Here is a 10,230-nt window from a genome sequence, read left to right as displayed (position 1 = left end):
TATGTTCATTTCTAATTTTTCTGTGGGTTTATATATGATATTGTTGATGAGGTGAATGTGAGCTAAATAAATGCAGCAAGGGGAAACTTGTCCCTCCAGATGACGCAGGAGTCACAGACCTAGGTTTCAGTCTTTCACCCTGGTCACCCTGTAGAACAGGGACTACATTCCCACAGGATCCCACAGAAGGTAAGGAAAACTCAGTTTGCATACTCACCCTATACACTGACAAAGCTCACACATCTTCTGTCATGGAATCATGCTGTGCCCTATCAGAGGAATATTCCCTACTGTACCACTCAAAACCTCGAATAGATCTAAGGGCTACTAATAAATGGCACGTTCTGTGCCCACAGTGGACTGTCCCCTAGTTTGCCCACACCTGACTTCCACAACCCCTCACCCAACATACCTATTCTTCTCCCTAAATCCTAGTGAGGCCAAGAGCCTCAATAATGATACTTGTTAAGCACTTAGTATGTGCCAAGCACTGTTAGAAGCACTGGGATAGATACAAGCAAATCAGGTTGGACACAATCTCTGTCCCACATGGGGCTCAAACTCTTAATCCCCTTTTACAGATGAGGTAGCTGAGGCCCAGAGAAGTGAAGCGACTTGCTCAAGGTCACCCAGCAGATGTGGCAATGTCGGGGTAGAACCCAGGTCTCCTGAATCTCTTGGCTCATGGTTTATCCACTAAGCCATACTACATCCCCCCAGCAGGAGGAAACACCCGTGTCTGACATGCCCGGGACCCAACTTCCAATGTTTAGCTAGGATCCAGCCCAGGCCTGGTGGGTCAGAAGGAAGACACACCTTCCCAAACTGAGCCTCCAGGAGGCCTTCCCAGACTGAGCCCCCCTTTTCCTCTCCTCCTCCTCCCCTCCCAATCGCCCCTCCCTCAGTCTGCCCTACCCTTTTCCCCTCCCCACAGCACTTATGTATATTTGTACATATTAATTACTTTATTAATTTTATTAACGATGTGTACACAGTTATAATTCTACTTATTCTGATGGTTTTGACAGCTGTCTTCTTGTTTTGTTTTGTTGTTTCCCCCTTCTAGACTGTGAGAACGTTGTTGGGTAGGGACCATCCCTAGATGTTACCGATTTGTACTTCCCAAGCACTTAGTACAGTGCTCTGCACACAGTAAGTGCTTAATAAATACGACTGAATGTATGTATGTAATAATGAAAGAAAGAAAGAAAGAAAAAATGAATGAATGAATGAATGAATGAATGAATGAATGAATGAATGAATGAATGAATGAATGAATGAATGAATGAATGAATGAATGAATGACCCAGCTTTCCTGCAGGAAGAACCACTTATTTTCAACAAGCCCAGGGTGGAGAATGAAGTTGGATGCTGTGCTCCAGCGAGAACTGGCTGATCCCCCGGAGTACAGGAAGGCCTCTGGTTGAATGGTCATCTTCGTGCAGTGTTTAGGGGGCCCTGGGCCTAGTCGACCCGGGGCCCAGGAGGACGTCTCGAGGATGATGTGTGAGGACTTGGGGGGTAAGCCCTACAAATTAGTTCAGTAGAGAAGGGAGCGAGACTCTCAAGAAAGGGTGATTTGTTGTTCCTGGATGCTGAGCTCCACTTGCATGGCTCCTTTGAGCCCATTATCACCCAAGCCTTGGGGCTGATGTTGGACTGCTGGTCTTTGCAGAGAGAACTGAGCCACATCTTCAGCTTGGTTGAAAACGAAGCTTGAGGTGATGACTGGTTGCCCTTGCTGGCCCTCGCTGGGCCCAAGGTGGAAGAAATGGGGCCCCTGGATTTGGCTGGCCCTGGGAACTTTTCTGCTAGTGCAGACAGAGGCCCTGCTGTGGGCTTCTCCAGCATCCTTCTTCTCTCTCTGTGTAGATGTGATAGCTCCCAAGTGGCCGGCAGACCTGCGAGGGCAGAGGGATGAGTTGATGGGGGGGAACCTGGCCCATTGTTCTTCTGTCCTGGGGCCCGCACGGTTTGGCTCTGAGGTCTGACCAGGTTCTGTGCTTCCTGGGAGTGGCGGCACTCTCTGCTGTCCATTGGAGTCTGGTGGCCTTAAGCAGCGGGTAAGACACGGGCCTTCTCAGATCCCTCTCTCTTCACCCAGTCGGCCACACTGCAGTCAGGATGGTCTCCAGTAGGGGTAGACTCGTGGCCAGTTCTCGCAGCCAGCCTGATCAGCCCTACTGCGGACACTGTGACAGGCCCAGTTAGGTAATGTATAAGAGAAAGCCCAGAAAGAAAAGCCACGTGCTTTCTCTTCAAGATGGTTTCCAGGGCCTTAACTGATTCTTCGAACAGGTCGCCAGGCTTGATTTTTCCCTGGTGGTCCCATTGTCCAAACTTCAAACTGAGCTCCAGGAAGGACTCCATCCTCCTGTCACACCATGTAACCGAACTCCGTGGCTTCTGGTGTCTCTGTTCCAGGGACCCTGCTGAGAGCTCACCTCCTCCAGGAGGCCTTCCCAGACTGAGCCCCTTCTTTCCTCTCCCCCTCGTCCCCCTCTCCATCCCCCTGTCTTACCTCCTTCCCTTCCCCACAGCACCTGTATATATGTATATATGGTTGTACATATTTATTACTCTATTTATTTATTTATTTATTTATTTTACTTGTACATTTCTATCCTACTTATTTTATTTTGTTGGTATGTTTGGTTCTGTTCTCTGTCTCCCCCTTTTAGACTGTGAGCCCACTGTTGGGTAGGGACTGTCTCTATGTGATGCCAATTTGTACTTCCCAAGCTCTTAGTACAGTGCTCTGCACATAGTAAGCGCTCAATAAATACGATTGATTGATGGATTGATTGACCCTGGAGTGGGGAAAGGTGGACTGTCTAGGACTGGGGCTGGAGAGAGCTGGGGGACCCAGTGAGGAAGGAAGGGCCAGCTGGGGTGAGGTATTGGTATCATCCTTCCCGCTGTGCCCCAAGGAGGGAATTTGCCCAGCCCTAGACTGATGGCGCTTTGCATCCATGCGGTCCTTTATTGCCCACTATTAACTTTTCAGCCTGGAGGAGTCCTCGAGTCTCAGAACCTTAGAAACACCATCCATGACTTCCAGTACGCTGTGGTCCGGGTCCTTGTTGTGGCTTGGGTCCTAGATCAGCGAGGACACCGAGGGGCTGGACCCTCGTTGCCTGAAGCTCCTCTTCTCAGGAGAGTCATTACGGACATCTTTTTGGTGGGCAATCTGCCCTCCCATCTGAAGCATGCGGCTCTCTGGATATCCCTGCTCTGGGGACGTTGCTGTCGATCCCTCAATTTCACTCTGTTTGGGAACAGACCCGGTGGAAGCGGTTGGAATTCTCAGATCCAGGGAGCCTTGACTGTTGGGGCTGATGAGAGGTGGCTGGCAGGAGGTCATGGTCCCCCTAGTCTTAGTCGGAAACTTGGCAGATTTTGGCTCCGTTTTATCAAGGGCTTCCACTTCGGGACCCACCATTCGTCCATGGCTAGAGCAAGCACGCGAGGTTCTGCTCCCTCAGACGTTGATCCTTCTCTTCCAGGAGACGAGTTGGAGACCCTTTGCCTCGAGGGAGAATCGGGTGTCTTAAGCTGGAGGAAATTTTTGTCAACGAGGAGGACGTAAGTGGCCATGATCTGCTCTTCTGGGCAGGTTGAGTTCCTGACTCCGGGCCTCGGGAGAAAGTCGTTCCGGGCCAAAACATCTTCTCCCTGCCGGTAAAGGGAGAAGGAAGCTCTGTCCCCGGAAGACATGCCCTGGACCTTCTCTCTGACGCGCTGGCAGGCCGTGTAATCCGATTTCTCGGAGCCCGTGTCCTTGTACAGCCTGTAAAAGAATGTCCACTCTTTCCAGCTTAGGGGAAGCAGATGCCGATAACTGACAGACACGGCCTTCATGCTTTGGTGATTTAGCAGCTGGCTCTCGGCCTGCTTCTCTTTCCTATAAGGAAATCCACCCGCCATGACACTCAGACCTAGATAGCAACGACCGCTGACACAGTACAGACTGGGATTGGACCCCAGCTGGTGTGTGGCCAGAGCCAAGAGCACTAAGAAATACATTCGGTTTTGAACAACAAAGGGGTGGAGGTGGTTGCCTGATGGAGAACAGCAGAAGGAGAGAATGTGGCAGGGCCAGAAACTGGACCATCACCGAGAGGAAATTTCCTTCTCCAGGCACCTTTCAGGACAACATAAATCAATCTTCGAGCTGAGGACAGGGGTTCCAGGATAAAGTTCTGGGCAGGGAGTCAACGAACTTTCCTCTAAATACGGCTCCTCTATTTGCCTACTATGTGAACTCAGACAAAGCATTTCACTGCTCTCTGCCTCAGTTTCCTCATCTGTAAAGTGGGGATTAAGTACATGGCCTCTCTCTTCATTATATCGTAAGCCGCATGTGGGACAGGAACTGTGTCTGATATCTCAGTATGATACTTGGTACACGGTACAGACTTATCATTATTATTATTTTTATGGTTAATAATAATTAATTATTTATTCCTATCAAATATACATTAAAGCATTTCCCAAGATGATCCCTCTTGCCTAGCAATGCTACTGATCTTGAGAGCTCTATCGGGACAATCTGCTGGCCATTCACAGTCCCAGTGTCAATGAACTGAGGGAACCCCCACATCGGTAGTGAGAAAGGAGCCTGGTCCTGACATATGCAGACCTGGCGGGGTAGGGGGCGAAGGGGGCAAATGTCACCTCCCACCCACCAAAAGAATCCTGAGCCTTGGCTCTCCAGCTGCGCCTAACTGTCACAGAACATGCGCCCACCCACTGGGTCTGCCTCCTTCCCACTTTCTGGTCATTCCTCCCACAATATGCTACCCGTCACACCAATGCCCACACTCCCCCACACGCTGGACGACTCTACCCTGAGCCCCTCTCCTCTCATGGGTCATCATAGAGTCTAGGCGGGGGGCCCAGGAAGGGGGAAAAGAGAATGACTAGATCACCTTTTCACGAGAAACAGAACCCTTCCAGCTCCCTGTTGAATTTTTGCAACAGCCTCTGAACTAGAAACCAAGAGAATGGGTTACTTGGGGATCCTGGGAATGGGGTGGGTCTTGCCCTTTCCTGCTATTTGGGGCCAGCCTGTGCCCGGGGGCTCTACGTCTCTACCCTTCAAGCCCTGCCAGGCCAGCCGTGAGCAAGGATTGGAAGATAGCCTCTTGAGAGTAGTCGCCCCCTCCCTTGTGTGTGTGTTGGGCAGGGGCAGGGATTGGGAAGCAGCGTGGCTTAGTGGAAAGATCATGGGCCTGGGAATCAGAGGTCGTGGGTTCTAGTCCCAGCTCCACCACTTGTCAGCTGGGTGATTTTGGGCAAGCTGCTTAACTTCTCTGTGCTTCAATTCCCTCATCTGTAAAATGGGGATTGAGACTGTGAGCCCCATGTGGGCAACCTGATTACCTTGTATCTACTCCAGCTCTTAGAACAGTGCTTGGCACAGAGTAATCGCTTAACAAATGCCATCATTATTATTATCAAGGGGTTGCGGGGGGTGGGGGCAGCTCAAGGATTTGTACAACAAGGAGAAAAAGGAGGACAGTAGCTTTACCTGATGGGCTGGCATCGAAGTTAACAGGGCTTCGGGATGGACTCTGATCTCTCTGTTAGGCAAGAAGGCAAAACTCCATTATTCTCTCTTTTTCCCTTCTTCCCTCTCCCAGCCCTGGATGGCCGTGCCTGTCAATTTTGTCTCCTAGAAGGAGATCTTCCCTTCACTCAAAGGGGTTCTTGGCCCCTGGTTCTGTTCCAGGAGACTTTGGGGTGGCCAGGGGGGAGACCAAGGATGAGAGCAGAGTGAGATTGGAGGAGGAACAGCTCACCAGGCATGCGTCCAGAGAGCCTGTCTCAGCTCGGGCAACAACCCAGTTGCCATGATCCGTGAGGCCTCAAATGCCGGGTCAGGGCTCATTACAGAAGCCGGGGCAACCATCCTCACTTGGGGCTATTGGTAGCTCCTGCACAGTGGATGGAGGACAGGGAGGTGAAAGAGCAAGAAAAAGGATCAGGAGGAGGTGGGAAGCAGCTGGGACTAGTGGAGAAATCCCAGGCCTGGAAGTGAGAACATCCGTTCTAGTATAGGTCTGCCACTTGTCCTCTGTGTGATCTTGATCAAATTGCTTAACTTTCTCCTCTAGGTTGTGAGCTCCCTTCCTAGATGGTAAAGTTGTTGCGGGCAGGGCACGTGTTTATCAGCTCTGTTGTACTGTACTCTCCGAAGTACTTAGTACAGCACTCCTCATAGAGTACACACTCCATAAATACCATTGATGATGATAGTTCCCTGTGCCTCAGTTTTCTCAGCTTCTAAGTGAGGATTTAATTCCTGTTCTCCCTCCTACTTAGTCTGTGAGCTTCATATGGGACAGGGACACGGAGAAGCGGCCTGGCTCAGTGGAAAGAGCATGGGCTTGGGAGCCAGAGGTCATGGGCTCGATCCCTGCCCAGCCACTGTCAGCTGTGTTACTTCTCTGTGCCTCAGTTACCTCATCTATTAAATAGGGATTAAGACTGGGAGTCCCACGTGGGACAACTGATCGCCTTGTATCCACCCCCACCCCCCCAAGTACTTAGAACAGTGTTTCGGTCACAGTAAGCACTTAACTAATACCATCATTATTAACGACTGTGTCCAACCCGATTAACATTGTTCTCCTCCTGATGCTTGAGGTGGCCCCACCGTATCTGCCACAGTAGTAGCAGGAGGAATATGAGGGTGAATCCCTCGTCAGGGAGGGGCCACTGAAGGCCCCAGAGGATGGAGAGGACTGGGAACAGGAGGGCTTTCAGGATGAACCGCAACCTCCTTCCTGCCCCTGCCCAATCCTCTGTCTGGACCTGAGCAGAGCCACTTGCCTCACCAAGCCGGAGACCAAGCTCCCAGAGCAGGGTCACAGAGACAGCTGAGTCATAGAGGGAGAGGAATGGAGGGTGGTTGGGGTGGCTCATTTGGCTGGCGCGGGGCGGGGGGAAAGAGGGGAAATAGGGTGGAGGATGTGATTCTAGGTGGGATGGGGAAAGAGACGGTAGGTGGGGAGGAGGTGGAGTGGAGCTTCAGTAGGGGAGAATGACTCCTGTGAGGGGGGGTTGGTTCCTGGGGACGCAGGGAAGGCAGCTCTAGAGGGAGAAAGGAAGTGGGGGTGACTCCCATGGGCAGGGTAGATAGTTCCAGTGTGGGAGGCTCGTTCTGGAGGGAACGGGTGCTGATTTCCTGGCGGATGGATGCATCCATCCATGATGGATGGATGGTTGGGTGGGTAGAGCTTCAGGTCCTGGGGTTCATGAGACTGCAGTGCTCCTGGGACTCTGGAGTTCCTGGCCCTCAGGGCTCTGGAGCTATTCGCCTTCTGCGGTTCTAGAAATTCCAGGGCTCTTGGGCCTCGGTGGAGAAAATTAACAATAATAACAATAATAATATTTGCTGAAACGCTTACCTTGTGCCAAGCACTGTCCTAAGAGATGGGGTAGAGGTAAGGTAATCAGGTTGTCTTACGTGAGGCTCACAGTTCTTAGTCCCCATTTTACAGATGAGGTAACTGAGGCACAGAGAAGTTGAGTAGCTTGCCCAAGGTCACAGAGCAGCCAAGTGGTGGAATTGGGATTAGAACTCTCATCCTCTGACTACCAAACCCGTTCTCTTTCCTGTAAGCCACGATGTTGGGCTCTTAGACATCTGGGCTCTGGGTCCCTCGAGCTCTGGGCCCTTGTGCTGCAGGAGCTATGGGGTCCTGGTGCTCTGGGAGATTGGAGTCTTGTGTCCACTGGGGTTCCTGGAAGTCTGGGGCTCTGGGGCTCTGGTCCCTGGGACTTCGGGACGCCAGGGACTCCGGGGCTCTGGGGTCTTGAGGCTTCTGGGGCTCTAGGGTTCTTGGGTCTTTGGATCTCTGGGGATCTAGGTCTTCTGAGGTTCTTGGGACTCCAGGGTTCCTAGGAATCTGAGGATCTGGGGCCTGGGGATTTGAGGTTACTGGGAATATGGAGCTCCTTACTAGGGGGCTCCTGGGGCTCTGGGTCCTTGGGGATCTTTGGTCTCTGGAAATCTGAACTCCGGGGTTCCTGGGGTTCATAGGGCTCTGGGTTTCTGGGCCTTTGGGATTTGGGAATCCTGGGGCCCTGCGTCTCTGGGCTGTGAGGCTCCAAGGATCTGAGGCTCTGGGTTCCTCTGGCTCCTGGAGCTCTGGGATTCCTTGAGTTGAGAGGACCCTAGGGATCCCGGGATTCCTGGCCGTCTAGGGCCTTGGGATTCCTCTCCTTTCTGTGCCTCTGGTGTCTTGGGGTTCTTGGGGGCACTGAGCCACTGTTGCTCCGGGGCTCCTGAGGCTTATCGATTCCAGGGCTTCTGGGGCTCTGAGGATCTGGGCTCTGGGCTCCTGGACCTCTGGGGCTCTGGTGCCTTGGGTCCTGTGGCTCTGGGGATCTGGACTCTGGGGCTCCGGGATTGTGGGTCTCTAGAACTCTGGGGCTTTGTGGCACTGGGGCCTGGGGCCTCCTGGGACCTCGGAACTCATGGGGCTCTTAGGTTAACTGGGTTTCTTGGATCTGAGGATCTGTGGCTTTGGGGCTTTTGGGCTCTTGGGACACAGGGGCTAGAGCCTCTGCGTCTCCTGGGGCTCTGCGTCTCCTGGGGATCTGGTGCCTTGGGGCTTCTGGGTGTCTAGGGCTCTGGAGATCTGGGGCATTTCGGGTCCCGGGGTTCTTGGGACTCTAGAGATCCTGGGGCTCAGGGGATAATAATAATAGTAATAATCATAACAATAATACGAGGTAATCAGGTTGTCTCACATAGGGCTCACAGTCTTAATCCCCATTTTACAGATTAGGTAAACGAGGTTCAGGGAAGTTAAGTGGCATATCCAGCGTCACACAGCAGACAGGCGGTGTGGCCGGGATTAGAATCCATAATATCTGACTCCCAAACACGTGCTCTTTCACGCTGCTGAGCTCTTGGGGTTTTGGGCTCCTGGGACAAAGTGGGTTCTGGGTTCCGGGGCTCCGGGAGTTCTGGGACTCCAGGAGCTCTTGGGCCCAGGTGCTCTGGAGCCCTGGGGTCTTGGACCCACTGGGGCTCCTGGAGGTCTGTGTCTCTGGGATCTTAGAGTTCCTGAGGCTCTGAGGCTCTCGGATTCCTGGGTCTCTGGGTTCTTGGTGCTCTGTGGCTACTGGGGCGCCTGGAGCTCTGGGGCTCTGGTGCACTGTGGCCTCTTGGGATCCTGGGCCTCTGGGGCTCGGGGGACTTGGGGATCCTGAGCTTCTGGGACCCCAGATCGCCTAGGAATCTGGGGATCTGGGGTCTGGGGATTTGGGGCTCCTGGGACTCTGGGGTTTTGGGGTTTGGGGGTTCTGGGGCTCCTGGGGCTCTGGGTCCTTGGGGCTCTGCGGCTCCTGGGGCTCTGAGTCTTGGGTTTCTGTGTCCTCTGGGGTTCCTGGGGCTCTGGAGCTCTGGAGCCTTCGGTTTTCTGGAGTACTGGGGCCTTGGAGCACCTGGTGCACTGGGGCTTCTGGAAGTCTCCGGCTCTGTGGTTCTTGGACCTTGGGGCTCCTGGAGCTCTGGAGTCTGTGGCTCAAGCCCTGTCGCGAGAGGGTGGAGGGGTCCGTGACAGCTCGGGATCCAAAGACGACTGGGAGTCGTAGTATGACTCTCTGTTTTGACGGCGTTCACCTCCACCTCCGCCTGCTGAACCACCAGTCCCATCATACTCCGCTGTGAGCCTCGCGGCCGTGGAATGGTACACAGAAAGCGTGGCAGGTGGATATTCTGCTTGACAAACGGAGGCATTGTTGCCGAGCTCAGGTGGGCTGAGCCCCTCCCCCCAAATCCCAATCCCCCAACACTTCCGTTTATAGCCGTAATTAACTTATTTATATTGGTGTTTGTTTCCCTATCTAGAATGATAGCTCGTTGTGGTCATAGAATGTGTGTGTTATATTGTTGTGTTGTACTCCCCCAAGAGCTTAACACAGTGCCCTACACACAGAATGCACTCAATACACATGATTGAGTCAAACACAACACCAAAACTCAGTAATCTTCAGTGATGGGAAAGGAAAGCGGCGTGATCTCTTGGATAGAGCCCTAATAAGACTCTCGATTTTGTGACATGCGGGCAAGTCATCTCTCTGTAATTTAATTATTTATTCATTTTTCCTTCTTTATCTATTTCTGTGTATTAATGTCTTCTTCCCCTATAGACTGTTAGCTCATTGTGGACAGTGAATTTGTCCGTTTATCGTTAGAGTGTACTCTCCCCC

The 10,230-nt window shown here is 52.5% G+C and overlaps 1 pseudogene; it reads right to left on the bottom strand.

The window, feature by feature from the left end:
• Nucleotides 1-1,464: 1,464 nt before the first annotated feature.
• Nucleotides 1,465-3,927, bottom strand: LOC119947407 (annotated as a pseudogene).
• Between the last annotated feature and the right edge of the window lie 6,303 nt (nucleotides 3,928-10,230).

The sequence above is a fragment of the Tachyglossus aculeatus genome, chromosome Y4, assembly GCF_015852505.1.
Source record: "Tachyglossus aculeatus isolate mTacAcu1 chromosome Y4, mTacAcu1.pri, whole genome shotgun sequence".
Lineage (NCBI taxonomy): Eukaryota > Metazoa > Chordata > Mammalia > Monotremata > Tachyglossidae > Tachyglossus > Tachyglossus aculeatus.
Note: the sequence above shows the minus strand (reverse complement) of the source record. Positions and strands in the feature narration are given on the sequence as shown.